Below are 27,903 nucleotides of genomic sequence, written 5' to 3' on the forward strand. Positions count from 1 at the left end.
ACTGAATTGCATACTAAGAACACCATACCCACTGTGAAGCACGGGGGTGGAAACATCATACTTTGGGGCTGTTTTTCTGCAAAGGGACCAAGACGACTGATCTGTGTAAAGGAAAGAATGAATGGGGCCATGTATTGAGAGATTTTGAGTGAAAATCTCCTTCCATCAGCAAGGGCATTGAAGATGAGATGTGGCTGGGTCTTTCAGCATGACAATGATCCCAAAAACACAGCCAGGGCAACAAAGGAGTGGCTTCGTAAGAAGCATTTCAAGGTCCTGGAGTGGCCTAGCCAGTCTCCAGATCCCAACCCCATAGAAAATCTGTGGAGGGAGTTGAAAGTCCGTGTTGCCCAACGACAGCCCCAAAACATCACTCCTTTAGAGGAGATCTGCATGGATGAATGGGCCAAATACCAGCAACAGTGTGTGAAAAGCTTGTGAAGAGTTACAGAAAACGTTTGGCCTCTGTTATTGCCAACAAAGGGTACATAACAAAGTATTGAGATGAACTTTTGGAATTGACCAAATACATATGTTCCACCGTGATTTGCAAAAAAAAATTCTTTAAAAATCAAACAATGTGATTATCTGTTTTTTTTCCCACATTCTGTCTCTCATGGTTGAGGTTTACCCATGTTGACGATTACAGGCCTTTCTAATATTTTCAAGTGGGAGAACTTGCAGTCTGATGGTCCCTTTAAGATGTAATAAGTTATTCAGGGCTTGATTAGTTTATGATAGATACATTATCAGATATTTATTGCATGTTTTAGTTGGTGCTTACAGTACTCTGAATATTGTTTGGCAGTTGCGCAGCGCTAAATTAGTGCCAGGGTGTGTTCATTTCAGCGCTGGCTCATCCACTGAGGCGCTTTTGAAAATGTCTTCAAATAATTAGGCAGCGGTAAATGTTTCGTGATGGAGTGGTTGCCTGTCTTAATATCTTTCAGCTTCATTACTAATGCCAAAATAATGAAGTTGCTGCTTTGTGAGCAATGAAGTATGATAAAACACTCAAAAGACTGTGTGGTTTTGTGAAAAGACTCATCAGACAACAGGAAAATTTTTGATATTCGGGACAGTATTTTCTGTGGCGTAAATTGGAATTTAGTGGGTAGGCTAATGGATTCCTGCCTCGAAAACCGGCTCTCAATGGCATCGTAAACAGATGTGAAATATGAGTTAAATGAAATAAATTGTGCATTTGAGGCATGTTAGGCATAAAACTCCTCCTGTTGATGCAATCATTTGGACAGAACCCCAAATTGACTGTAGGACTTAAACCCATGCATTCCTAACAGTCAAACACGTTTTCCTTCGCTTCTTTCGTCAGATTCAGATAAAGACGTCCTCATGGAGATCAATATATATGGAAATCCACCTCGTAATATCTACCTATAGCACGGGATATGTTAATGCGGAAGCCATACCGTACAATCTCTCCTTATCGTGGGTTTCAGTATTCACGACGTAATGTAAATGAAGCCGACTGTCTCTGGACAGCGCCGATGCAATTACTGTCCGGAATACTAAAAGCTACCACATGATGGACAGCTGGGCCGTCTGGCAGCCAAGGGATCTGAAGCTTGGAGCGGGATCTACCGTGGGGGGAAATTGATTTTGATGCCCAAGCGGAACAAGTGAGGTGTAGTGGAAGCATGTTGAGTTATCTTCAAACGGGAAGAGTTGCTGGTGACAGACACACACACGCCCAAGCGAAAGCCTCTGGGTGTACTCCTCATGTGTGGCAGTGGAGATTTGATATTTCCGGGGAAATAGCTTGGAAGTCTATTCCTGCTCTGCGGATGCGCTTGTGGTATAAGTTGTCCGCCACGGGACGACTTTTCCAGGACTCTTGATGGCCGCTGGCACTACCCTGCAGAGCTTCCAAAACGGAACGGAAACATATATCTGGCCAATACTCAATTTAGGCAGTCGAAACATCAAAATCAAGCTCATTGGACAATGATCAGAGTCAGGAAATCACAGTGAATCATTTTAGAGGCTAATGTTAAGCGCCTGAAGCGCTTTATTTGATTACATGAACAGTAAATACAATGAGAGGAATTTCTTTTTATCAACATCACAAGGTTAAACAGTCTGCCTATTAAAAAAAATATATTTTTTTCATTATGATTATCGTACCTTTCTTTCGTGTTACAGCTGTACACGGATTACCGTAATTTCCTGAATATAAGGCGCACCCGTGTATAACGCACACTAGGGTTGTTCCGATCATGTTTTTTTGCTCCCGATCCGATCCCGATCGTTTTAGTTTGAGTATCTGACGATCCCATTGCTTTTTTTTTGCTCCCGATTCAATTCCAATCATTCCCGATAATTTATCCCGATCATATACATTTTGGCAATGCATTAAGAAAAAAATGAATAAAACTCGGACGAATATACACATTCAACATACAGTACATAAGTACTGTATTTGTTTATTATGACAATCCTCAAGATGGCATTTACATTATTAACATTCTTTCTGTGAGAGGGATCCACGGATAGAAAGACTTGTGACTTTGTATATTGTGACTAAATATTGCCATCTAGTGTATTTGTTGAGCTTTCAGTAAATGATACTGTAGCCATGCCCAAATGCATGATGGGAAGTGGAACCATGACTGTGCGTAGTGCTACCAATTGATATATCTTGTCTGCGTTGGGAAATAACATAAGGTGTTAAGAAAAACATCAATTGCTACCTTGCTTCCCCACATTGCTTCCCATGATATTTCTAATCGTAGGGAGAGGGATTGTAAGGCTTTAGCCAATTAAAAAAAGGCTCCAGAGTCTGCCAAAATTCACTCTGCTCATTTTAGGCTGCCTTTTATCTCTCTATATAGGTAATACGGCGCCATTGCAGATTGAGCGCGACAATGCTTGAGTGGGTCGTGCAGTGCATGCATTAATTGCGTTAAATATTTTAACGTAATATTTTTTTTTTAATTAATTACCGCCGTTATCGGAATAAATTTGATAACCCTACCTTAAGCCTAAACTAAAGACTCTGGATGAGTGTAACATATTATTTCTGTAACGTTAAATACAATTAGAAAACGATTTAATTAAAAAATATATATATATTAAAAAAAAAGGCATGGCCGATATTTTTTTGCCGATTCCGATACTTCGAAAATGACGTGATCGGACCCAATCGATCGGGACATCTCTCACGCGCACCCCAAATTTACTTGTAAAATCTAGGCAAAATTATTGTACCCGTGTATAACGCGCACCTTAATTTTAGTACCAATACATAGAAGAATACAAGAAAACAGAGCTTGTGTAGAGATACAGAAATGTCATTTTACTGACTGGTGAAACACAGCACAAGCATAGCACATTGGTAGTTCAAAACATTACCGTAAACTGACAATATGTACGGTAATATATAGGGCTGTCAAAATTATCTCGTTAACAGCTGGTAATTAATTTTTTAAATTAATCACGTTAAAATATTTGATGCAATTAACGCACATGCCCCGCTCAAACAGATTAAAATGACAGCAGTGTAATGTCCACTTGTTACTGGTTTTTTGGTGTTTGGCGCCCTCTGCTGGCGCTTGGGTCCAAATGATTTTATGGGTTTGGGGAGTGAGCATGGTGTAATTATTGACATCAGCAATGGCGAGCTACTAGTTTGTTTATTGATTGAAAATTTTACAAATTTTAATAAAACAAAAACATTAAGAGGGGTTTTAATATAAAATTTCTAACTTGTACTAACATTTATCTTTTAAGAACTACGTCTTTCTAGCCATGGATCTCTTTAAGAGAATGTTAATAATGTTAATGCCTTCTTGTTTATTTATTGTTATAATAAACAAATACAGTATTTATGTACCGTATGTTGAATGTATATATCCGTCTTGTGTTATCTTTCCATTCCGACAATAATTTACAGAAAAATATGGCATATTTTATAGATGGTTGGAATTGCGATTAATTACGATTAATTAATTTTTAAGCTGTAATTAACTCGATTAAAAAATTTAATCGTTTGACAGCCCTGGTAATATATGATCTGATAACTTCTTCAACTTACCAGAATCCAAGAGAAAACAAAACAGATGTGACTTTTCTTTTAAAGGCTGCTGTATAACTTGCTTGTTTCATCATGATGAATAAATGTTTCTTCCATGGATTGAAACGGTAAAATGAAAGTGAGAATTTCAGTCGGAAATCGGAAAGAGCGCATCGCTGTAGACTAACAAGATGAACTACCGTATTTTTCGGACTACAAGTCTCTCCTGAGTATAAGTCGATCCAGCCATAAAATGCCCAACAAAGAGAAAAAAAACACCGGAGTATAAGTCGTATTTCTGGGGGAAATGTACTTGATAAAATCCAACACAGAGAACAGATACATCATCTTGAAAGGCAATTTAATATAAAAATACAATAGAGAACAACATGCTGAATAAATGTACAGTGTACAGTGCATGAACAACGAAATGAGAATATACTGTCCTTACCAGGACGCTACGGCTCGGTCCCGGCTATACAGCGAACTCCCCAATGACGATGCTGGACGTCCGTATAATGTGCTGAATCAATTTGGTGCTTGATACCAAACAGGTTCACATCAACGTAAAGAAATGATAATTAGGTGCTCTTAGAGCAATGACATCAAACGGTTAGCATGCGTTCGCTAGCATTAGCAAATCGTTCAAAAAACCACACAACTGGCTCTAAGTGTCCGATCGTGAGTGGGAAAACACACAACAACAACAGAAAAGATGATACACACAGGCTTTGCCTCTGTAGAGATATTTTGAAAGCATAAACAATGAACGTAGGTTTGAAGCCGTGTCTCTCTCTCGCTAACTCGCCCACTCACTCACACCTACGTAGCTGTCCGTCTTCTTCTGGCGTGTGAGTGCTATCTTTCACGTAAACAAGTGCGAGTGCGCCCCCACGTGGGCGTGAAAGCACCACAAACTAAAAGCATGCATTTCAATATAAAAAAAGTCAATACAATTGAACACACATTGCAAAAGGCTGAACGCGAACGTGGCCATAGCTATTGAGTTATTCAGATAACTATAGCATAAAGAACATGCTAAAAAGTTTACCAAACCATCAGTGTCACTCCAAAACACCACAATAACATGTGAAATGATAACATAATGTGTTAATAATTTCACACATAAGTCGCTCCTGAGTATAAGTCGCACCCTCAGCCAAAATATGAAAAAAAACGCGACTTATTGTCCAAAAAATACGGTATTGTTATTTGGGTTCGAGTTTCCCGAGGGACAGATATAGTGAAGGGACACAGGAAGTCTGTGTTGTGTTACGTTTGTTATGGTCAGAGTTGCGGAGCTGCAATAAACGTTGACTCAAATGAGTTCAAGAAACAAAATTCTGTGCTTTATGAAGAGTGAAAAAAGCAGAATTTAACACAGACGAAATCATTCGACCGTATTACCGAAACGAAATGGTGACGTCACGTACCGTAATGGTCGGCAACAGATCGCCGCATACGTTTCTTCAACACAACATGGCTGTGTCAATTAAAAAAAAATTGGTCTTTATAAATATATATATATATATATATATATATATATATATATATATATATATATATATATATATATATATATAATATTAGGGCTGACAAATGTATCGCGTTAACGGGCGGTAATTAATTCAGTTAATTACGTTAAAATATTGAACGCATTAGCGCATGCGCGGAACGACTCACTCACGGATTGCCGCAAACAGACTACAATGGCGCTATTTTACATATATACAGAGCTAAGAGGCAGCGTCATTTGAATGGAGCAGATACAAGCATTCATTGGGACCCTGTTTATAACTGGCAAAAGCTTTGAAATCTCTTCCGCAACAATTATATCTATTGTGGGAAGCAACGTGGGGAAGAATGACAGGAGTTGATCTTTTTCTTAACACCATGTATTGTGCCCAACGCAGAGAAGATATACCATTTGCAGCCACCATACACAGTCATGGTTGGCCCACTTCCATCATGCATTTGGGCAGAACAGTTAAGTCGCTACAATATAATTTACTGAAAGCTCAACAAATACACTAGATGGCAATATTTAGTCGCAATATACAAACTCACATTTCTCCTTTAAGAATTACAAGTCTTTCTATCCATGGATCCCTTTCACAGAAAGAATGTTAATAATGTTAATGCCATCTTGTGGATTTATTGTTATAATAAACAAATACAGTAATTATGTACAGTATGTTGAATGTATATATCCGTCTTGTCTTATCTTTCCATTCCAACAATCATTAACAGAAAAATATGGCATATTTTAGAGATGGTTTGAATTGCGATTAATTACGATTAAATAATTTTAAAGCTGTGATTACCTCGATTAAAAATTTTAATCGTTTGGCAGCCCTAATATATATATTTCTGTCTCCATCCCTGTACCCGTGTATAATGCGCACCATGATTTTACAAGTTGAATTTGGGGAAAAAAAGTGCGCGTTACATTCGGGAAATTACGGTACATTGAGTATAGTGCTGCAATGATTAACTCGAGTAATTCGATTAAAAAAATTTGGAATCAAATTTAGCTGCTTTGAGAATTTATTTAATTAGAGGGGTGTTGTAATGGTTTGTTTTGAAAGTGTTTGCATATAGATCTATTGATTTGCGTGGATACACTGCCCTCTAGGGGCAACAGCGAGTATGACATACCGTAATTTTCAGACTATAAGCCACATTTTCCCTCTCATTTTGAAACCTGCGGCTGATAGTCCAATGCGGCTCATTTATTTATGTATTTGGGTTTATAGGTAACACTTTATTTGACAGCGGCGTCATTAGACTGCCATAAGACCATCATAATTATGACATGACATATGGGCATTAATAATGCTTTATGACAGATGTCATTAAGTGTCATCTGTTAAATTATGTCCAGCTCGGATCTTTTATATCCATTCTAAAGTGGGATCATTTGCCGGATGACACAAAATGATATGTAATAAGCATTCATTAATGCTCATGGCAGTGTCATGTCATAATTATGATGGCCTTGTGACAGTCCTACGGCGCCACTGTCAAATAAAGTGTTACCAAATACAATAACTAGCAATGAATGAAACAACTGGAACAGTAACTGAAGAAATAATTCGCACAAAACATGAATGTTGATTGTTATTTACATCTGTAGCACTGCAATGCATGCTAGGAGGCATTTTGGACAACTAGTGTTGACAGCAGGTGGCAGCAGAGCTTGACTGTCTCCCCCAAGGGAGCAGTGATGGCCAAATGAAGCTTCTTGAAGCAATGAAGCTTTGCAGCCAATTGGTTCAAAGCTTCATAGTTGTTCATTTGATCTTATGACAGTAATATAATGTTGTCAAATAAAGTGTTACCAAATACCATAAATAGCAATTAATGAAACAACTGAAACAGCAACTGAAGAAATAATGAGCACAGAACATGAATTGTGATATTTACGTCTGTAGTGCTGTAGTGCATGTTAGGGGGCATGTTGGAGAAAAACAGTGTTGACAGCAGGTGGCAGCAGAGGTTGACTGTCTCTCCCAAGGGAGCATTGAGGCCAAATGAAAATTCTTGCAGCCAATTGGTTCGAAGCTTCATAGTGGTTCGTTACGTCTTATGACAGTCTTTTGATGCAGCTGTCAAATAAAGTGTTACCGGTTAATATCGTTTGGTATAAATTGGTGCTGCAATGATTAATCGATTAACTCGAGTATTCGATTAGAAAAAAAGATTCAAATTAAATTTTGCTGCTTCGAGTATTCGTTTGATTAAAGTGGCGTTGTAATGTTTTATTTTGAAAGTGTTTGCATTGAGTTTTATTGATTTGAGTGGATACACTGCCCTCTAGTCTGCCTCATTTAACATCGCTGAATCCAGCTGCTCCGTGACCAACACAAGACAAGTTTTTGTTTGAGCTAATGTTTTTTTTTAATGTAGTCGTAATTTACTTTATAGGTTTATTTAGCCGTTTTTTTGTAGGAATATGTGTCTGAACCATTTGTTGAGAGCATTGTATAAAAAAATATATATATATATATATAAATATATATATATATATGTATAATTTTATAGCATTTAAGCTAGCGGTCTTTTGCTACGTACATTAGCCAATCGTTCTTTTGTTGTACATAGATGCTTATTTATTTTTTATATCGTTTGAGGTTCAGCTCAGGTATTTTAATTTTTCATGTTCCTTGTCCGATTACTCGATTATTCAAACTAACTAGTTCATTCGTTAATCGGCTACAAAAATAATCGATAGCTACAGCCCTAGTGTTTCACGCATGGAGAGATATCACGGGAATGACGTGGGTTGGACACTTTCACTGACTTGTCCCTTGTTGCTCTCTGTGTGGGGTTAGGAAATTGTCATTTTTGGTCTGCATCGACTGTCACATTCTGGTGTTCAGATCGTGTTTTTTTACAGGTTGTGGGAGCGTTCCCGACGTCGTAACTGCAGTTAATTCAAGCTGATCAAGACTGTATTTAAGACCAGGCTATCCAAAAGAAAGGTGCCAAGATATTAACTTGCTGGCCGCCATTCGACACCTTGTACTCTCGAATTTTGTGCATTTGCTAGCTTGTTCGTCTGCCAACTCGTTTTGAAATTCCCTACTTTGTGCTGGTATTTGATTGTATTTGTTTTGTTGTCTTATCGGCTCTCTGCCGTCCACTTAGGTTAGCATTATTAATCTCCCTCGTCCTATCATGGACCCTCCCCTTTTCTGCGATCGCATGTATTTTTGTTTGTATTTAATAAACCCTTGAACGCATCGCTTGGTTTTCTGCTTTGAGTTACAACCTTGTTTCCGCAGTTGTGGATCCTAACGTCGACAACAAAATAAACCACACATTTCCAAAGATGGACAATGTACTCTCTTCCTCAGGTCTACGATCCAGTAGCAATTTAATTTAGTTATTTTTTTCAGTTTAATTTGGTTATTTCCATCTTGATTAGGGCTGTCAAACGATTAAAATTTTTAATCGAGTTAATTACAGCTTAAAAATTAATTAATCTTAATTAATCGTAATTGATCGCAATTCAAACCATCTATAAAATATGCCATATTTTTCTGTAAATTATTGTTGGAATGGACACAACATGGATATATACATTCAACATACGGTACATAAGTACTGTATTTGTTTATTATAACAATAAATCAACAAGATGGCATTAACATTATTAACATTCATAAAAGATAAATGTTCATCCAAGTTATAGAAATTTTATACTAAACCCCTCTTAATGTTTTCGTTTTAATAAAATTTGTAAAATTTTCATTCAAAAGATAAACTAGTAGCCCGCCATTGTTGATGTCAATAATTACACAATGCTCATGGGTGCTTAAGCCCATAAAATCAGTCGCACCCAAGCGCCAGCAGATGACGACAAAACTCCAAAAAACACAAGTAACAAATGGACCAACTGTTTGAGCGGGGGCATATGCTTTAATTGCGTCAAATATTTTAACGTGATTAATTTTAAAAATTAATTACCGCCCGTTAACGCGATAATTTTGACAGCCCTAATCTTAATAATTGAGATGTTTACCACTTGTCGTCTTAACTGCGAAGAAAGAGGAAGTGACGATCGGCCCTCCGTGATATTTACGTCATTAGTCATCGTGCTATGACCCGGGAATTTAACGCTTGCTTTCACGTACGCTTCGTCCCGGTAGAGTCCCGAACATTAGAATAAGAGACAACTCGTTAAATGTCCGCCTAATGTCCGTGTCAGTTGACCCGGGAAATTGCTTTGACATAGTAGGGTGGTGTGGCTCAGTGGTAGAGGAGTTGTCCCTCAACCCAGAGGTTGTGGGTTCGATTCTTCGCCCTGATGAACTCGTCTAAGTATCCTTGAGCAAGATACTGAACCCCACACTGCTCCTGGTGCTACGTCACCAGTAGGTGAATGGCGAGATAGTGTAAAGCGCTTTGAGCGCCTTGAAAGGTGTAAAGCGCTTTGAGCGCCTTGAAAGGTGGAAAAGCGCTATATAAGAATAACACCAATAACACCATACAAGGCATACCCGTTTAAATCCTCGGATTTAACCAGTGTTCAGGTGTATGTGAAAGGGGCTTAGGTTAGTGTTCTTGGAGTCAGATAATGCTTACAAAAACATGAATGAGTTCTCACGCCAACACTGTCCAGGCTCAGCGGTAACAAAGCACCCCCAAACCAGCATCTAAAACTGAACCCAGTTTTTCTCAATTACTTCAAATTGTTGAGCTGTTTGATCATTTCTTTAAAAAAAAAAAAAAAATCACACTTAACATTTTCAAACATTGACGTTTATGGCAGATACTCCAAAGGGTTGATGTACATACTTTATCTTCCTACATAAAGTAAATTTTATGCACAATGTGCTTTGCGTCAGTGAAATTCAACTCAAATTGGTATGAACATTACCATCCCTATAAAACAGGGGTGATATTGTCAGGGAAATCATACATAATAAGCATGTAAATGTACTTTCGACTACAAATCATGCTGAGAACAATTTTTCCGACTTGCTATTTATGGCATCATACATATCGCATTGCTTTTCTCTGCTCATTCTTCCAGGCACGTATCGTTGCTGCCGCCGCCACACCGGAGCAATAAGTGTTGAAAAATGACGTTTGAAAGACACATCTTGATATATTCCACCGACAAAAGTCTTGTAGACGACCACTTTGTTTTATCCCGAAATGAAATAGTGACTTGTTATTTCTGAGTAAGCAAAGCATTGATTCTGGTAGTTTCTGTATTCGTATTTCTTGCATTTATTTGAAAAGTCAACCTCATCAGCAGCTCATTTGCATTTCCCTCTCCATTAATTTCCCTCCCTTTGCAAGAGGGAATGCATTTTCATGAGAACGTTGTTGACATTTTTGTCTCGGATTCAAGACGTCTTCAGTTTGCTTCAGGCAAATCTAAATTACTACCACATTTTATTGGAGGGAGGGGGGAAAAGCTTCCTTTTGTGCTATATTTATCCAACACATTCATGATCTGCTCATCAAAGGTGACTTTATCACATAGCGAAGGCTTTTGGAGTGTAAATGACTTTCCGTGCACATGTGTGCAGGGATACACTCTCGCAAAGGAAGTAAGTAAACAAATCACCGTGCAGGAGACGTCGCCCCTTCCGGGATGAATTGCTTGTTAATCCCGCACTTTGATTCGTGCATCATTTACGCCGGCAAATGTGCCAAACGCAACCGCTAGTCCTGTCGTAAATACAGAAACCGCTCATATTGTTTGTGATGTAGCGTCAGAGTAATCGACCATTTCTTCATGCCAACCAACTTTAATAATTTAGGCTTGTTTGTCTCAGCCTTGACGTTAAAAGCAACAAGATGTGAATATTCGCCTCAGTTTAGGATGTTGTGTATTTAAATTTGTCAGTGAGGGTATGTTTGTAGGTTTTGTTGTGTGAATATTTGGTCGTTCGTTACGAATTTGTGAGGTGGTGTGCTGAAACGGTGTCAAACATCAAATAAACTTTCACTTCAAGGCTTGAATGCTGAAGTCGTGTTCGAGCATACTCTTGTAAGCAGATTAGGGCTGCAGCTATCGACTATTTTAGTAGTCGATAAATCGATGAACTAGTTTGAATAATCGAGTAATCGGACAAGGAACATAAAAAATTAAAATACCTGAGCTGAGGCTCAAACTGTATGAAAAATAAATACAAATCTAAGTACAACAAAAGAAAAACTGGCTAAAAGTCTGCTAGCTTGAATGCTGTAAAATGCTAACATTTTTTTTCAATGCTCTTAACAAATGGTTCGAACACTTATTCCCACAAAAAAAATCTAAATATATCGATAGACTAAATTACGTTTGCATCAAGAAAAACTCACTTTCAAACAAATACTTAGCTTATTTTTGTCTTAAGAGGGAGCAGCTGGATTCAGCCATGTGTAATGAGTTATGTAATATTCACTGTTGCCACTAGAGGGCATTGTATCCATCAAAATTAATTTTGGCATGTGACATGTTTTTTGCCATGTGGCAAAATGAAATTTGACATGTGGCCTTTTTTTGCCATGTGGCAATATGTATTTTGACATGTGGAATTTCTTTGGTATGCTGCAAAATGGATTTTGGTTTGTGGCATTTTTTTTTGCCATGTGGCAAAATTGATTTTGACATGTAGCATTTTTTTTTTTTTTTTTTTTTTTTTTTTTGCCATGTGGCAATATGTATTTTGACATGTGGCATTTTTTTAGTATGTGGCAAAATGGATTTTGGTTTGTGATTTTTTTTGGCTTTTTTTTTTTTTTTTTTTTGCCATGTGGCAAAATGTATTCTGATATGCAGCATTTTTTTGCCATGTTGCAATATGTATTTTGACATGTGGCATTTTTTTAGTATGTGGCAAAATGGATTTTGGTTTGTGGCATTTTTTGGTACGTGGCCACACGTTTTTCATTTAATAGTAATGGAAAATTTGGACGTGCATCGCCGTCAATGGCATGGCCTTACTTAGGTGCCAGTTGAATGTCAATGCGCTGTAATGGTAAGTGCATATAAATATGCAAAAACAAAATGCCACATGGCAAAATCCATCTTGCCACATGGCAAAAATAACTGCCAAATGGCAATAATCCATTTTGCGACATAGCTAAAAAAAAAAAAAAAAAAAAAAAAAGGCCACATGGCAAGATCAATTTTGCCACATACCAAATACCACTTTTGGTTCTCGCTGTCTCTCTAAACGATGAACCGAGAACATGCCAGGTATGTTAAACCTAACATCGCAAGTAAGTTATTCAGGTAACTACAGTATGAAGAACATGCTAAGAAGTTTAACAAACCGTCAGTGTCACTCCATTAGCAATTAGCTCTTTTTGTTTACATTTCAGTAAACGTAACCTCTGCATTTTGCCACTCTTTTTCACTAACTCGCTAACCTTTTGGCTGCTTATTTCACTACTTGCTAGTCACTATTTTCTGTGCCATTTTGTTCCGCCCTTCTCAGTTGTTTTTATAAGTTACCGCTATTGGCATTGGCACAGGCATTGAGTGCCCTGTTGCGGTTTAATGTGTAAGTAACTTGAAATTAGGGTTGTTCCGATCATGTTTTTTTGCTCCCAATCCGATCCCGATCGTATTAGTTTGATTATCCGCGGATCCCGATATTTCCCGATCCGATTGCTTTTTTTTTTGCTCCCGATTCAATTCCAATGATTCCCGATAACTTTTCCCGATCATATACATTTTGGCAAAGCGTTAAGAAAAAAATGAATAAAACTCGGACGGATATATACATTCAACATACAGTACATAAGTACTGTATTTGTTTATTATTACAATAAATCCTCAAGATGGCATTTACATTATTAACATTCTTTCTGTGAGAGGGATCCACGGATAGATAGAAAGACTTGTAATTCTTAAAGGATACATTTGACTTTGTATATTGTGATTAAATATTGCCATCTAGTGTATTTGTTGAGCTTTCAGTAAATGATACTGTAGCCATTTAACTTCTGCCCAAATGCATGATGGGAAGTGCAGCCATGACTGTGTGTCGTGGTACCAATTGATATATCTTCTCTGCGTTGGGAAATAACATAAGGTGTTAAGAAAAAGATCAACTACTACCTTTCTTCCCCACATTGCTTCCCACGATTAATCTAATTGTTGGGAGAGGGATTGTAAGGCTTAAGCCATTTAAAAAAAGGCTCCAAAGGCTGCCAAAATTCATTCTACTCATTTTACGCTGCCTTTTAGCTCTATATACTGTATGGGTAAAACGACGCCAATATAGATTGAACGCGACAATGTGTGAGTGGGTCGTGCAGGGCATGCGTTAATTGTGTCAAATATTGTAACTAATACTAATACTAATTCTCGCCATTAATGCGATAAATTTGATAACCCTACCTTAAGCTTAAACTAAAGACTCTGGAAGAGTGTAACACGTTATGTCTGTAACGTTAAATACAAATAGAAAGCAATTTAATCAAAATATATATTTATATATTAAAAAAAGGCATGTCCGATATTTTTTTGCCAATTACGATACTTTGAAAATGACGTGATCGGACCCGATCGATCGGGACATCTCTGCTTGAAATTATATAATAATGTGTTAATAATTTTACTCATACGTCGCTCCAGAGCAGTGTTGGGAGTAACGCCGTTATAAACAACGCCGTTACGTAACAGCGTTATTTTTTCAGTAACGGGGTAATCTAACTAATTACTATTTAAGCCGTTACAACGCCGTTACCGTTACTGACGATCAAAAGCAGTGCGTTACTTACTCTGAATAAATTGAAGAAACGACCAGCTGTGTCGAGTCGACTCTCTGCTCTGTTGATTTGTCATCCAAGACTTGGGGTGCGTTCAGGTCCGAGAATAGTGCATGTACTTCTGACTCCAAGCTGTTTGTCCCTGCTCATTCAATTAGACAATGCTTTCCAAAGTTTGGTAACGTTTCTGTGTTTGATACACCTGATGCTAGCCTCGTTCCCATCTCCCACTGTCAGTCAACAATAATTCTGCTTCCATCTTGAGGACGGCAGACGCTTTGAAGGTGACGTGAATTGTCAGGAAACGAGCCTACCTGAATGCAGCCCCTCGAGAGATGCGATGGAAGTGATTGTGATTGGCTGAGGGTTAGGGTCATGTGTCGTGGTAAGCCAATCAGAGCCGGTGATTGCACAAGCAAACCGGAACAGCGCGTGCGGCAAACACACACGCAAAACAGATGCACAGGGTCGGGATGGCAGAGCATTCAGAAGAAAAATTGTCCTTTAAGAGGTGGAGATATAGACACTATTTCAAGTTTGTCGAAATTAAAGGAAAGAACCTGCATGTAATGTGTAATTTATGTCCCGGGGCAAAGCTTTTGTCGACATCTGTGGTAAGCAATTCAAATCTCCTGTCTGTTCTTCTCTATTCCACTGACTCGAACACTGCTCAGAAAATTTCAAATTCTTTGACGTACAACAAGTTCTTTTTAAAGTAATTGAAATAGTTACTTTCCCTGATAACTAGTTACTTTTACTATTGAGTAATTCAGTTACTAACTCAGTTACTTTTTGGAAGAAGTAGTGAGTAATGTAACTAATGACTTTTTTAAAGTAACGTGCCCAACACTGCTCCAGAGTAAGAGCCGCACCCCCGGCCAAACTATGGGAAAAAAAAAAAGCAAAAAAATCTGCGACTCACAGTCTGAAACATACGGAAGGCTACTTCTCCGTTTTTAATCGGATTTCAAACGTGTTTGAAGCAAGCACAATAAGGGCGACCAGAAATCTCTTGTCTTAGTAACTTTTCAGTTTTTCCGTGTTTTGCCTTAACGAAGACTGCGTTTCCCATGAGGACCAGCTCCCATCCGCATAGTGTCGTAAAATCATGATGGTCGTCTGCAGATGGATGAAACAACATTTCTGTTTCCATCGGCTGAATCCAGTTGTGGCTAAACAATAGCATATGACAGTTAGCGACTGTGTATTACATCTTATTTCCGATGTCTCTTTTTTTGTACTTGTCAAACATCGTCAGATATGTCCGCGGACATTCTTGGACGCCATTCACAAAGTCTAGCTGCAAACAGATGAATTCGCATTGCCCTGCGTGCGCCATGTTCCACGCCTTGTTGAGCTCAGTGAATAATGTCTTTCATATTTGAAACACTGCTCCTCCCTTCAATTCCCATGCTGCCCATAAATGCATAATGCAGGTTAACAGGGATGTCTGGTCTGCGATCCTGGCTCTGATTTACTGTTCACTTTCAAACACGCTCAGCGCTACCATAGCTTTACTCATTATATGACCGAATATCACTGATAAATTTGCAACTTGTAATGTTTTCACACAACAAATGCTTCATGTTTAATGAGACAGGAGCTAGAAAGTCGGCGTACAAATTTCCGTATTCGATGAAAACAATCTTCCGACACGCCTGAGGGAAGGATGCGAAATTAAACAGCACGGGTGCCAGTCTGACGCGCAATCTCAACACGAGTTTGAAGGCTTGTACACCGGAGTCATTCATTATACGCATGAGTCATCGTCATCATGCGTCTCCATCACTTTCACCTCTCAGGCTGAAAATATACTTTAGGTTTTTCATTATTCCTTCTCGGGAAATGCGGTGGAATCTTTTCAAACCTTTTTTTTTGTTTTCCTCTAGCTTTCTCATTGTTGCATCAAGATATGAAACGATTTGAAATATGAGGCAATTCAAACACAAGTTAAATCGTGCCACTTTGTCGTTTGTCGGACGTGAGCGGAGAACATGTGAAGTGATCCCGCCGCCGTTACATACTCTATCCATTGTTGTGGGTGGACAGAATCTCGGTCTTATCTTCGCTAGCTAGCTTACATAACATCCAGCAGCGCCGGGCTAGCGGCAGCAGCGGGGCTCTTTCCCACATTTTCACGTTGGCTTTTACGGGTCGTCGCCGACTTGTTTGGTCTCGAGTCCGAGCTGACATCGACGGGCGGGCGAGAACCCACCCGCAGCGAGTGTTACAAAAGCGCGTCCCTCCGCTCCCTCTCCAAAATAACAAGCAGGCTAGTTGAGGGAGAGAATTCTCTCACGGTTAGCGCGCCGAATATGTTAGTTGTTTAAGCACCACTATTGAAAACCATCCCAAAATTAGCTTTTAGAAAATAATTGATACGCAGGATACGTTCTGTTGTCCAGTGTTGTATGGCTAACGCTGGCGGTACAAGGGCTATGGGGCGCCGTTTGTAAAGCAGAACATGCTGAAAATTGCAACAACATTTTCTCACATTGAGCACCACACAGTGTTAAAAACGTGGTTTGAAATTTAACCCTTCAAGAGAAGTCAACATTGCAGTCCAGTCCAGTCCAGTCCAGTCCAACAGAGACCCCTCGTGGCTATTCATAGTAACTTTACTGGGCTCGTGCGTAAAAGTGCCACTAAAACTCTTTAAATGCTTTCTCCTAAACGTGTATTTTACCTAGATATTGTTATTATCACAATGATTCATGTCCAAGAGACGACTGCCACCGTTGAGAAGGTTTTATTCGTTTTCAAGCAAGGTAAACAAAGTCTGAGCTGCTCCAGCTTTTATTTTGTTACTTCCGGTCTCCCGTCATGTGAATTTTTATTTTACGCCAAATATATAGTTGCAACCGTTTCCAGATATAACATTTAAATTTAGTATTTATATTTATTATTTATATTTACGATTTAGCATATAAAATAAGTATTTAGTCAACCACTAATTGTGCAAGTTCTCCCTCTTGAAAATATTAGAGAGGCCTGTTATTGTCAACATGGGTAAACCTAAAAATTTTTTTTAAAAGAACAGAAAATCACATTGTTTGATTTTTAAAGAATTTAATTGCAAATCATGGTGGAAAATAAGTATTTGGTCAAGACCAAAAGTTCTTCTCAATACTTTGTTACGTACCCTTTTTTGGCAATAACGGAGGCCAAATGTTTTCTGTAACTCTTCACAACCTTTTCACACACTGTAACTGGAATTTTGGCCCATTCCTCCATGCAGATCTCCTCTAGAGCATTGATGTTTTGGGGCTGTCATTGGGCAACACGGACTTTCAACTCCCTCCGGAGATTTTCTATGGGGTTGAGATCTGGAAACTGGCTAGGCCACTCCAGGACCTTGAAATGCTTCTTACGAAGCCACTCCTTTGTTGCCCTGGCTGTGTGTTTCGGATCATTGTCATGCTTAAATACCCAGCCACGTCTCATCTTCAATGCCCTTGCTGATGGAAGGAAATTTTCACTCAAAATCTCTCGATACATGGCCCCATCCATTCTTTCCTTTACACGGATCAGTAGTCCTGGTCCCTTTGCAGAAAAACAGCCCCAAAGCATAATGTTTCCACCCCCATGCTTCACAGTGGGTATGGTGTTCTTCGGATGCAATTCAGTATTCTTTCTCCTCCAAACACGAGAACCTGTTTTTCTGCTAAAAAGTTCGATTTTGGTTTCATCTGACCATAACACATTCTCCCAGTCCTCTTCTGGATCATCCAAATGCTCTCTAGCGAACCGCAGATGGGCCTGGACGTGCACTTTCTTAAGCAGGGGGACACGTCTGGCAGTGCAGGATTTGAGTCCCTGGCGGCGCATTATGTTACTGATAGTAGCCTTTGTTACTATGGGCCCAGCTTTCTGTAGGTCATTCACTAGGTCCACCCGTGCAAGTTTTTTGATTGAATTAATGTTGATTTGTGTTTGGGTGACATTTTGGCTTGGACATTTTTGTCTGTTATTCATTCAAAAAATAAGTTGCTTAAAAAAAATTATATTTTCAAAACGAAAAATCAATCAAAAAGAAGAAAAATTTCAATCATGGAAAAAGTTTTTGAATGCGAAAAAATATTTGAGATTGAAAAATTTGCAATTGAACACTTGATTTTTCATTGAAAAAGTTTTCTTTGATTGAAGCAATCATTTTTGTATTTGGGCCATAATATGAGTAGGACATTTGTGTCTAAATTAGGGCTGTCAAACGATTAAATTTGGAATCGAGTTAATTACAGCTTAGAAATTGATTAATCGTAATTAATCGCAATTCAAACCATCTATAAAATATGCCATATTTTTCTGTAAATTATTGTTGGAATGGAAAGATAAAACACAAGACGGATATATACGTTCAACATACGGTACATAACTACTGTATTTGCTTATTATAACAATAAATCAAGATGGCATTGACATTATTAACATTCTCTTAATGCGATCCATGGATAGAAAGACTTTTAGTTCTTAAAAGATAAATGTTAGTACAAGTTGTAGAAATTTTATATTAAAACCTCTGTTGATGTTTTCGTTTTAATAAGATTTGTAAAATCTTATTAAAACGAAAACATTAACTGCTGAAACCCATAAAATCAGTCGCACCCAAGCGCCAGCAGAGGGCGGAAAAATACCAAAAAACACAAGTAACAAGTGGTAATGAAACTGTGCTGTCATTTTAATGTGTTGAGCGGGGCATGTGCATTAAATGCGTCGAATATTTTAACGTGATTAATTTTTTAAAATTATTTACCGGCCATTAATGAGATAATTTTGACAGCTCTAGTCTAAATCATATCACAGTTGCGTCAATCAAAAAATATTTTTAAATCAAAGGAAAAAAAGCATTTAAAAAATAAAATTGCCCCAAGCAAATGACGGTCTAAGTTGCTAATCACATAATCTGTTGGAAAAATAATTTTGACCCATTATAAAAAAAAATTTTGTTCATTTTATGCATTTTTGTTGCAGTTTTATTGCGTTACAACTTTTTTATATATAGGAAAGTCAGTCACATGCAGTGGCACTTTTCGGCCACCGGGGCTGGGGGGGTTGGCCCCCATCGCCCCCCCTTAAATTCCCATGGAAAAACCAGAGGCAGCTGTCACCACTAATGAAGCCCCTATTTTGCCAAACTGCACTGATATAATAGTCGTAAAAAAAAAAACACGTATTCTAAAGGTGAAATGAGCAAGTGCGACCTAATATTTTCAACTACAGATGGTCATCCGTTTTAGCTTTGTTTTTTGGAACGTCGACTGCCTAATCCCAAATTGTCATAAACTCCCCATCATCGCGTAGCTCGTAACTCTCGCCAACATTTGTGTGACAGTTACGAGTTGGATTATTTTGAATAATTTCACGACAGTGCGAGCAACCTCCAAGTGACTGACGAGCCGCTTCGTAAAAAATGTTTATTGGTTTATCCTTGAATGCGGCAGCGTGCGGGCAAGAACACAAATTGGAGATAAATAAATTAAAAGGAAGCAAAAGGTTTACATGGCAACCATGAGCATCTTAATGAGATTGACTGCAAATGTGACAGTTGCTTTCAGTGTGAATGTTAATTCCACGCAAGGTCACGTAGCAGCGCCTCGCCATCATGACACCCGCTAATTAGCCCGCCGCCATCTTTTATTGAATCTGACACTTTGAAAGGTTTTCTGTCAGACCATTCCTCATTTTTGATCGTATTGATCCTTTTTTTTTCCTCCTTGCCCTAGCTGATCATATTAGGCTGTTCTAAAAAGATACAGCTAGTATTTTTCCCCCCTCTGTCAGCGTCTCTAAGGGCCCCCATCCAGAGCGTGTGCGAACTGGCATAGGGGGAACGCATAACCACAGTGTCTGCTGCACCGCAATCATCAAAACTTGAATGGGAGAAATTGATCTGTGGATTGCAGGATAGTAAACAGTTTTCCGGTCTCATGTGTGCTCAAAAATTGAGTAGTTCCTGCTTTTGCATGTGATAGAATCACACTTAAAGGCCATGGCGTTTCATCTGTAGTAAAGATACACGATAATATCGGTCACCGATAATTATCGGCCGATAATGGCAACTATGACGTCACACAGATAATCCAGATAATTAAAAAATTCAACCGATAATGCAATCCGATAATTATATACTTGATTTCGCTTCCAAATATGCGCAACCGAAGAATTCAGCATGCTGTCTCCTCAACCCCTCCCATCTCTGAAGCCCCTGAGGGAGGAGGGGTTGAGGAGTCGGAGTTACACAACAAGAAGCAGTTGTGTATTACGGCGGCTGTTACCAAAAAAAAAAAAACAATGCTCTCGCCATCTGCGAAACATGCACCGCAGAAGTTCCACGAGGCGGAAAGAAAGCGTCCTCATTCAAAACCACTAACCCAGCAGCCATTTAAAACTGCATCACAAAGATTTTTGTAACGAATACGAGGCTGCTGCTAGCGGGAATGCTAAAGCTTTTGTAAACACAAACTAAGTTAAACTACGGGGCTTGTGACGATACAGAGTCGGGTTGTTTGGGAATGCAGCCCAAGGCGGGTAACAGGTGATGTCCAGTAAGCAAGCTTATCATGACGGCACAGTGGTTAGATGATATTTTAAACATGCAGAAAACGAAGTCAGCCTGTCAATAATGCATTCAGTATGTAAAATGACGAGCGGTCAGATGACTTTGTAACGCTGCCTTTATTTTCAGCTTAACAAAACTCAGGCACAAAAAACAACACGCACGGGGATGCGAGCTCCAACTCCGTCCAAATAGTACTGCCGTGTATCAGTTTAGCTGCTGTAAAGTAAATGTGAGTGCCGTAAATGTAAACAAAACGCTGCAAAATGGGTACATGACATCTCGCTCTTTTGAGTTAATCATTTTCACAGTATGCAACAAAGCATATAACATTAGCAATCACTTTTCAAATTATTTAACTTATTTATCCGCTCAGTTACAGTCACAGTAGATAATCAAAACATATTGGCACTTATTAACACTTATCAATTTAAATATGCACATTCCTGTTATGAAATAACAATAATATTCTGGAGCCGCAAATATTATTCAAAAAATTTCCTTCTTCCAAGGTTTTTTAAGGATTAAGTATAATAATGTATTGCTTAAAATAAGGCTGTTAAGATTATTTTCAGCTAGCTATTTTTCTTCCAAGAAATCTGAGAGAAATACACTTGAAGCACTGGCAGATAATTTCACTTATTTCTAATAGATTTCCACTAAAAACTGACTAGTTTTAAGGAGGTGTGTTTTGCAGTGTAGTAATGTTATACATGTTAGGAATGGCTTACTTTTAAAGGCATTTTTGTGCAACTCTGTAAGTAATTGTTGCCAAAAGTTTACCATTACACAATGTCAGACAATCTGTCATTATTTAGATGTTGGAATTGACTACTTGTTCATATTTTATGTTGAAAAAAAGAGCAATAAATTATATTTTTGCACAGTAATATTTTCTTTTGCGTATACTTAAAAATTTTACATAAATCTTTTAATAGAATTATCGGCTTGACATTATCGGTTATCGGTTGAAATGAGGAGGAAATTATCGGTTATCGGTATCGGTTGAAAAATGTATTTTCGTGCATCACTAATCTGTAGGACTGAGGAGATTTAATTGGAGCCCAAATTGAGCTGATAGTCGTCTTCAGAGCATCTGCATTGTTGGGTTTTGTCTCTTGATGACAATCCAAAGATTTTCTATGGGGTTCAGGTCAGGGGAATTTGAAAATTTGAAAAAGTATCTGTACCTTTTGGAATTCCTCACATTTCTGCATAAAATCGCCATCAAATGTGATATGATCTTTGTCAAAATCACACAGATGAAAAAAACAGTGTCTGCTTTAACTAAAACCACCCAAACATTTATAGGTTTTCATATTTGAATGAGGATAGTATGCAAACAATGACAGAAGGGGGGGAAATACGTAAGTGAACCATCACATTTAATATTTTGTGCCCCCTCCTATGGCAGCTTTAACTTCAACCAGACACTTCCTGTAGCTACAGATCAGTCTGGCACATCGATCAGGACCAATCTTGGCCCATTCTTCTCGACAAAACTGCTGTAGTTAAGTCAGATTCCTGGGATGTCTGGCATGAATCGCTGTATTTAGGTCATGTCACTGCATCTCAATGGGGTTCATGTCTGATCTTTGACTTGGCCACTCCAGAACGTGTATTTTGTTCTTCTGAAACCATTCTGAAGTTGATTTACTTCTGTGTTTTGGATCAGACAGACGGCAAACAAGACAATTATGCTTTTTGAAGCTTTTTACTTCCTTCACTTTTGATAATTTGTAAAGGTGTAACACACATATGCACACTTATGTTCCAAACGACACACATTTTAAAAATAAAACACTTGACACCAAACAATTGGTGATCAAACGTCCATCCAGTCTGATGAATATCTAAATTCAGTAGATTAAATTACACGATCAATTGAAAAATATGTTAACTAAAATTAATGAAATGACAACAACGAAACAAATGAAATGTAATGTTTTTTAAACAAATGTATTGACATTTAAAGCAACACTAGGTAACTTTTCAACCTTTTTAAAATATGACGTAAAATATAAATCGTATTTTCCGCACTATAAGGCGCACCTAAAATCCTTAAATTTTCTCAAAAGCCAACAGTGCGCCTTATAATCTGGTGCGCCTGAAACTGTGTATGAATCAATATTGAGTTGCAAAAGGTCTCACAGCGACTCGGAGCGCAGCTCCATCTAATGGATGCATAACATAACCCCAGCCTCGACTGTAGTGTCTATTCTATGTGCCTTATAATGCGGTACGCCTTATACAGTGTGGAAAATAGGTATTTAGTCAACCACCAATTGTGCAAGTTCTCCTACTTGAAAAGATTAGAGAGGCCTGTAATTGTCAACATCGGTAAACTTCAACCATGAGTGACAGAATGTGGAAAAAAAACAGAAAATCACATTGTTTGATTTTTAAAGAATTTATTTCCAAATTAGTGGAAAATAAATATTTGGTCACCTACAAACAAGCAAGATTTGTGGCTGTCAAAGAGGTCTAACTTCTTCTAACGAGGCTCCACTCGTTACCTGTATTAATGGCACCTGTTTTAACTTATTATTGGTATAAAAGACACCTGTCCACAACTTCAGTCAGTCACACTCCAAACTCCACTATGGCCAAGACCAAAGAGCTGTCGAAGGACACAAGAGACAAAAGTGTAGACCGGCACCGGGCTGGGAACACTGAATCTGCAATAGGTAAAACGCTAGGTGTAAAGAAATCAACTGTGGGAGCAAATATTAGAAAACGGAAGACATACAAGACCACTGATAATCTTCCTCGATCTGGGGCTCCATGCAAGATCTCACCCCGTGGCGTCAAAATGATAACAAGAACGGTGAGCAAAAATCCCAGAACCACACGGGGGGACCTATTGAATGACCTACAGAGAGCTGGGACCACAGAAACAAAGGCTACTATCAGTAACACAATGTGCCGCCAGGGACTCAAATCCTGCACTGCCAGACGGGTCCCCCTAATGAAGAAAGTACACATCCAGGCCCGTATGCAGTTCGCTAGAGAGCATTTGGATGATCCAGAAGATGACTGGGAGAATGTGTTATGGTCAGATGAAACCAAAATAGAACTTTTTGGTAGAAACACAGGTTCTCGTGTTTGGAGGAGAAAGAATACTGAATTGCATCCGAAGAACACCAGACCCACTGTGAAGCATGGGGGTGGAAACATCATGCTTTGGGGCTGTTTTTCTGCAAAGGGACCAGGGCGACTGATCTGTGTAAAGCAAAGAATGAACGGGGCCATGTATCGAGAGATTTTGAGTGAAAATCTCCTTCCATCAGCAAGGGCATTGAAGATGAGACGTGGCTGGGTCTTTCAGAATGACAATGATCCCAAACACACAGCCAGGGCAACAAAGGAGTGGCTTTGCAAGAAACATTTCAAGGTCCTGGAGTGGTCTAGACAGTCTACAGATCTCAACCCCATAAAAAATCTGTATAGGGAGTTGAAAGTCCGTGTTGCCCAACGACAGCCCCAAAACATCACTGCTCTAGAGGAGATCTGCATGGAGGAATGGGCCAAAATACCAGCAACAGTGTGTTAAAAGCTTGTGAAGAGTAACAGAAAACGTTTGGCCTCCGTTATTGCCAACAAAGGGTACATAACAAAGTATTGAGATGAACTTTTGGTATTGACCAAATACTTATTTTCCACCATGATTTGCAAATATTTTTTTTAAAAATCAAACAATGTGATTTTCTGTTTTTTTTTCTTCCAAAATCTGTCTCTCATGGTTGAGGTTTACCCAATTTGACAATTACAGGCCTCTCTAATATTTTCAAGTGGGAGAACTTGCACAATTAGTGGTTGACTAACTAATTATTTGCCCCAATGGATATGGAAATAGTTTTGAAATGGGCCATTCATTGAAGGTGAGCCTTATGATGCGGTGCGCCTTATTGTGCGGAAAATACTGTAATCATAAAGGCTCATTATGTATTTTTAGCCAACTTACCGGTAGTAATTTTGACAATAGGCTAATATAGCTAATATAGATACATACCTCATGTGTTGCCTTCATGATAATTCTTATACAAGGTTTTATCTATTTTGCTGCTCCAGACACATTTGTTTTTGTTTTTGGGTCCAGTATGGCTCTTCCAATATTTTGCTTTAGCCACAACTGGATTCAATACCTTATTACTATTCATCCTTTATACAACCGCTGGAAACTGAAATGTCGTTTAATCCATCTGCAGGCGACCGGGAGATCATGGTTTTACAACACTGTGCGGGTGTGTGCTGGTCCTCATGGGAAACGCAGTCTTCCTTAAGGTAAAACACTACCGCTATTGTCCACCGGCGTCGCTATAATTGACCAAAACTGAAAAGTTAACTCGTGTTGCTTTAAAACTAGATTTGAGTTGATTAATGTGCTTGAGTTTTTGATTGAACAGGGGTTGTCAATCAAATTTTTCAAATAAGACACACAAACATTTTTCAAATAAGACACACACAAATCAAATGAATGCCAGCATTCGGACGCTAACTCATATTGGTCTATTAGGTAATAACTTCAGGCCTGAGTTGATCTATATTCTTCCAGCATACTTATTTGACTTTTAAAATAGGTATAATAATATTTGAACGATAATATTATTCTAAGCTCAGAAATGGCTTTTCCAGTGCCAAGTGAAATATTGAAGTCATTTTCCCCTTTCCCCCGTCATATTGCGTGCAGCGTTTCAATTTATTGTGCCTTGCTTGTTTGTCACCTCTCCTGTGTCACCGCGTTGTCTCCCGTCCAATCTGTTTGTGCGAACATTAGATTGCCGCTCTGATATGCGGACGTGTCCCCGGGCGCAAGGCGGCCATTGCTGTACGGATAGCATTTAGGAAAATAAATTGATCTTTGATGGCTGTCCTTCAGGGGGAGATTATGTGACATTGCTTACCGTCGACAGTCGGTAATTTTTCTATTTTGCGGAAAATATGCCCGCAATGTTTTGTTCAAATCTATGCAGAGCGGGATGATATTAGACATTGTTTTGTCAGGGGAGATAAATAAGGTCTCAGGTTTTTTTTCTGTTGTTTGTGTGAGGCCAGTAACAGCAGAGTGATTTCTTCTGTCTTGTAGGCCAATTTAAGAAGTCATCGTTTGAGCCAAACCATTTTTTCTGTTTTTTTTTTTTTTTTTTTTGTTCCCCAAGCATCTGTCGGTTCAATTCGCCTCCAGGGCAATCTCTCAGCATCATTGCGAGCATATGTTGTTTTGCAGACCAGCTTCTTATTTGCCTTCTTGCGTTATTGTTAAAAGTTCTGCGACTGAGCCAAATGATATTTTTGCTCCTCTTTCTCGGCCTCTGTCGAATTTTGACTGGTGACAGCTGACTAAAATCACCTTCGTCCTCAGGGACGCTAGTCAGCTAATGTATGCCAATTTGAATTTTTGTTCTACCACCTGAGGAGAGATGAGATTTTCTGCGCATGTTTAGGGGGTGACGAAGCACTTACCTCCAGGGGGGGCCTGCCTGAGTGATAGCGCAGGGAGAAAGCATGCTTCCCCACTGCCTCACATTGTTCTTGTGGCCCCTCTAAATTTTGGTCTCGTGAGGTCAAAACTAAAATGTCACATTTATGATAACTCAAGTATGACTAAAGGGAGTATTAAACATGCATAGTATGGTTGTCATATGAAACGGAAGAGCTGGAACAGCTGGAACCCAAAATGTTGGAAGAGCCATATTGTACCAAAAAAAAACAAAAACAAATATGTCTGCAGCCGCAAAAAATTAAAAGCCTTATAATGTAATGTTTTCCGAAATTTCCAGGTTCGCGGTGAATCACACTTCGCACACTTTTGCAAAATAGACAATGTTTATTGATTAGAAAATGCATAATAAATGAGATTTATTGATTACAATCCCACAAGAGCAAGCAAACAAGCATCAAGAAATGTCAACGATGAAGCTAGATTTGAGTTTGTCAACCCCAGAATCCCCGCGTTACCGTTACAGCAAAACGAAATGTCCCTTAGCAATGAAAATCGCTTACCGTGACAAATGAGCGGGGAGCCAACACACTCCGGTAAGGCGGCGAAGGAACAAAGCCAGGCGATCCGTACGTGACCCGCTGGCGGACTTCACGGGTCTCCCGGAAATGTCCGGTTTTTGTAGGGACGCGCCCCGCGGAGGCGGAGGGGCCAACCTCCGTCTCCAAGCGGCGCGGCCCTGCCCAATGACAAACATTAAAGTTACTTTTGGTTCAGCCCCCTTGAAAAAGGGCTTTTCACATGGGACAAATGAGCTGTGCTGCAACAGGTGCAACAAATGGTAAATGTTATGGGTGCAAAACAAGTTATCTCGTGAGATTCCCTTCTAGCTATGGGATCCAGGCGTGTAATAAAACAATACTATGGTGCAAAACAAGTTATCTCGTGAGATTCCCAACTCAAGCGCGTCTCCTAACTATGGGAACAAGATGAAAAACAATAGTTGTTCACAGACATAAAAACAATAGAAGTTGTTACAATCTATGTCACAAAGGCAATCATACATCTCAAAAGCAGAATGTAATATTTTACCCCATCATGTAGGCAACGCATGTTGTAGGTATCTATATTCGCCGATTATTAAAATGACTACCAGTAAGTTGGCTACCTATACATAATGACACTTCATGATTACAGTGATGTCTGCACAATAAGGCACACCTTCAATGAATGGCCCATTTTAAAACTTTTTCCATATATAAATCTCACCGCATTATCAGGCACAAAGAATAGATGCGGATCAATGTTGATTAATGTATTAGGCGCACCAGATTATAAGGCGCACTTGAAAAAAATGTAAGGCTTTTTAGGTGCGCCTTATATTGCGGAAAATACTGTTTATTTACAGGGGTCGGCAAGCCAAAATGTTGGAAGAGCCATATTGGACCAAAAAAACAAAAACAAATATTTCTGGAGCCGCAAAAAATTAGTCTTATTTAAGTGGCAAAACATGCTGCAAGTATCTATATTAGCTACTGTATATTAGCCTATTGTCAAAATGACTAACGGTAAGTTGGCTACAAATACATAATGAGCCTTCATGATTACAGTATCCATCCATCCATTATCTTCCGCTTAGTCCGGGGTCGG

The sequence above is a fragment of the Corythoichthys intestinalis genome, chromosome 13 (assembly GCF_030265065.1).
Source record: "Corythoichthys intestinalis isolate RoL2023-P3 chromosome 13, ASM3026506v1, whole genome shotgun sequence".
Lineage (NCBI taxonomy): Eukaryota > Metazoa > Chordata > Actinopteri > Syngnathiformes > Syngnathidae > Corythoichthys > Corythoichthys intestinalis.